The sequence below is a fragment of the Lactuca saligna genome, chromosome 4, assembly GCF_052625555.1.
Source record: "Lactuca saligna cultivar CGN05327 chromosome 4, ASM5262555v1, whole genome shotgun sequence".
NCBI lineage: Eukaryota > Viridiplantae > Streptophyta > Magnoliopsida > Asterales > Asteraceae > Lactuca > Lactuca saligna.
The window spans coordinates 287,643,615-287,648,075 of NC_136420.1; the positions used below are offsets into that span (position 1 = coordinate 287,643,615).

General features: G+C 36.6%; 1 pseudogene; it reads left to right on the forward strand.

The window, feature by feature from the left end:
* The first annotated feature begins 1,090 nt into the window (after positions 1-1,090).
* LOC145040744 (alkylated DNA repair protein ALKBH6 homolog) lies at positions 1,091-2,886 on the forward strand (annotated as a pseudogene).
* Positions 2,887-4,461: the final 1,575 nt, after the last annotated feature.

Below are 4,461 nucleotides of genomic sequence, written 5' to 3' on the forward strand. Positions count from 1 at the left end.
CGCCGAGTCGGTCGCTTACACCTCGACCCGGATCCCGCTCGGACTCGCCGAGTCCCTCCTTGGACTCGCCGAGTCAGCCCTTAAATTAGGGCTTTTCTTTCCCTTCTTGGCCTTTGAAACTTTGGGTGTTACACATATAAAGATAAGAAGATAGGGACGAAGCTGATACGTGTCATCTCCCCCACCGGTTCTGTCTTATCTTCAAACCCCCCATCCCCCACCCGGTTTCTCATCCACTCATTTTCTAGGTTATCTAATCTGATTTCCACTCTTCTATTCTTTGGCACCACCCATTTCTTTTGTTTTGATCGGCCAAGAGGGAAGACGAACACAACACAGAAGTTAGGGAAAAGAGAAATCGGGGGTAAACCATGGTTTAACCGGTTCATCGATCTTTTGCATCACCGATTGAGAACCGTTAACACCATCGTCTGAGTTGCTCGGGTTACTTTACTTATGAATTTGGTTAACTTCTTAAACCGCACATCACTTGATGCGGCTTCTGGTCATAAATTAGATGAGTGTTTATATTGTTTGTTCTACAACCATTGATTCTTGATTTTAATGATTTTTGTTTGGTCGTCGGGTTATTATCAAAGCTCAATCGGATCAGAAGATGCGAAATGTTGAGGAAAAGTGAGAATCGGAAGAAATTGTAGCAAGTTGGTAAGTATCTAGATCTTTTATGCCCTGTTTCTTCTACCCACAAAATCGTTACCTCTAGATATATTTATATTGTTTGTTCTGCAACTACTGATTCTTGATTTTAATGGTTTTCGTTTGGTCGTCGGGTTATTATCGGAGTTCAATCGGATAAGGAGATGCCGAATGTTGAGGAAAAGTGAGAATCAGAAGAAATTGTAGCAAGTTGGTAACTATTTAGATGCTTTGACTTTGAAATGGAAGTTTTTTTGCCTTTGTTTGAAGGTTGATTCTCCATAGTTGTTACTCTGCCATCATTCCAAGCATTGAGATCGCATAGCTTACAAGGGGATATTTGGATGTTATAAACTCAACCTTTTATTCATTCAGTAATCTTTCTTTCACCTTCTTCTTTATCAGACCGGTTATTTTCGCCTTCCTCCTTTATATGAACGGTGACCCCCTCGATCGTCTCCGATTGACCCCTCAATCGGCACTCGACCACCATCATAAGCCAGGTGACCCGTCAATCGTCTCCGGTTTATACGTGTTCTATTTTAGGGATTTTGAAGAGGAACCCGGGTAAGCGAATCCCCCCCCCCCCCCCCCCCGCCGTATGCCGTCGACTCAATGTGAAGCCTTGGCCCGGTGACCTTCGTACCCCATGGTTACAGGTTCATATGTCTGCAACTTTTTTCTGCTTTCGTTTTCTTAGACGATGAAACAACTGCTCAAACTTAATAGAAAGGTTTGAAGTTCTTCAAAGAGCTCTGATCGTTATACCAAATCTATAAATCGGCTTTCTCTCGACTTCTTCTTCAACACTATTATTTATAAACCCCTGGTAAACTGATTCGTTGTTTTGCTATCTTGAACCCAGGTGTCCTTCTTGAATCTACAGGTGCCCTTCAGCCTCACCATTTTCTTCACTGTTTCTTTGTAAAAAATCGTTGTCTTCATGGGATGCCAATTATTTGGGTCCGGATAAAACTGTTCGGATCACCGACATCACCTTCCAATTAGGTATCACTGTTCTTAACTACCTTTCTTTCTCCTCTTCATTTCCTAGCGTCATAGCATGAAGGTTCTGAATTTCCGATCGATTTGTAAACAGAGGGAAATTGAATCGAAAGATCATTTGAACAAGTTCAAAGTCGGCTCAGTTCCGACGTTGTACTACATACCCGACTTCATCTCCGATTCCGATCAAAAACTACTCCTAAATCAGGTATGTAATCTAATAACACATCTTTTGTTTGCTATCTTCTCTCATTTTTATTGTTCTTTGGGGTATTCGACAACAGTGTGATTTCTCACATCGAAATTGAGAACAGTGGTGTAGTTGGTTAACTCTTATTCTCAAATTGAAACGAGGTTTTATATTTTGATTTTATAGATTTACACAGCTCCGGTTTCAAAATGGAAGTCTCTGAAAAACAGGAGATTGCAAAATTAGGGTATGGCATTGTTGTTATCTACGAACTTGTCAATTTGGAGGTTAAAATATATGTTGGTATTGATGGGATTTTTCTTTTGTTTTCGTGTGATGTTTGTTACAGGAGGGATTGTCCATGAAAAAGGTCCTTTGCCTCAAGATTGTAAGCCCTAATCCTTCTCTCTTATCAATTTCATTTCGGGATTAAGATATACTATACCTTATTGTCCTAAAACTTAAGTATTGAATTTTATATGTAACGATTTCATTTGATTTAATAAGATCAAGTTAACGAGTAATCATAGTTCATCTCTCTCTCTCTCTCTCTCTCTCTCTCTCTCTCTCTCTCTTCTCTGTGTAGTAACACCATTGTTGACAAAAATTATAGAAAAAATCAGGGAGGAGTTGTGTTTGTTTCCTTCTGTAATCAATCATGTCCTCATCAATGAGTATCTTCCAAATCAAGGCATAATGGTTTGTACTGCGACTAAATCGATAAAAATTAGTATTTTGCACTTACCCTTTTTTACTTTCCCATTTATTAACAATTTTTTTGGGTGAAAACATAGCCCCACCAAGATGGGCTCGCATATTTTCCGGTGGTGGCTATTCTTTCATTAGGATTACCTGTTGTCGTGGACTTCACTCCTCATTCAACTTTAGCAGACACTACAAGCAACATTCAAAAAACCAGTCATGGGAATTTACAAAACTACCTTCCTTTCTCTATTGCACTGATGCCACGCAGTTTATTGGTATTCAAAGATACAACATACTCAGATGAGCCTATTTTTAAATGCTTTTCTTAATAGCCTCTGTAATTTCTGTTGTATATTATGGAACCTGATGTGTTCATTTACTTTTCTTTCCAGGTCATGGGTGTACTTGGATACCAGTTATAGAGAATTTTACAATTCACCATGTCCATCGCTATCACCTCCATGAGACAGACTCAGTTTTATCATCTGTCTTATTGTGTTCTTTTCATTTAAATCTATCTGCTATAAAATTCATGATTTGTAGGATTTAAAGAATTTTAATGGGTTTCAAAAAAAGAATATCTCAATTACAAAAAATAGATGGTGGTTAAAGGTATGTATAGTCTCTTAACATAGGATTCATATAAATATGATGTCTTTTACCCTTATTCAAGTTTTAGGTTTGATGTATAGTTCAAATTCCTCATTTACCGTCTTTCACAAGGTGACTCAGATGGAGCTTACCAGGGTGTTATAAGGCTATTTTTGTCAAATGAAGATGAAATACATCTAACGATGCAAGGTAACACCAACTCCTTCGTCAAGCCCCAACACCTATCTATTTAAAAAAAAAAAAAAAAAAAAAAAAAAAAAAACTTCTATTTTTTCCATTTGCTACTTTTTTGTGTTATTAATTTTAGTTGTGTGATTTGTCTATGTGATGTTTGTTATAACAATTTTGCAGATTTTTTTTAAAAATGACGACCTTGATTGAACTATTATGTGGGTGTTTGGTAAAATGCTTGAATGGTATTTCAAATATGCACCAGCTTATTGACATACTTGTGAAAATTTGTCCATTTTTGTTGATTATAATAGGTAATGGAATTCCTTATCCATGTCAACAGTAGACTGAAACAACAACAAATTAGTATGTTTTCCTTTGGAAGTGTTAATGAGGTTGCTGCTTCAGCAGCAATCGAAATAACATGAGCCGTTTGCATCTGGTCAAGCTCTGGTATCACAATCTCTACCACCTTCAATACCAAATGTAGAAAAAGTTATATATTTAATAAATACAAAATAATTGAGGACGAATTTTCAATATTTTATCCTAAATTATAGCCGTAAATTTTTACCAAGTCTTTAGTGCTTAAACTTTTTAAAAATTCAATCTTATGTGATTGACCACAATGAAGCTTCTCAAAAGCATAATCACGAAATAAGGACTGAAAGTTGATGTTATTATTAAAAAAAATATTGATAATTATAACATGTTTACTTTTTTACCCGTTCAACTATTTTCATCATTTGTTTCTTAACATTAAACATTACCTGATGTGTATTTGTTTTTTGTTTGTTGATAGATTTGATGACATAATGAAGTATAAACAAACATGGAATACAAGGTGCACATTGACATCAGAAGGAAAAGAGAGCATGAAGGAAGTAATGTAGCTTATGTCTCTTTAATATCACCCTGCAACTGGTGGAAACAGAAACAGAAGCAGAAGCAGAAACCAAGAATGTGGATGACTCGCCTACATTTTGGATAACATGTCCTTACTGTTTCTACATGTATAAGTATCAAAGGATCTATGCAGAGTGCACTATTTAACCAGATGGGGAGGGTTAAACCCCAATGTTGAATCCAATTATTGACCACCTGATTGATCAAATAAACAA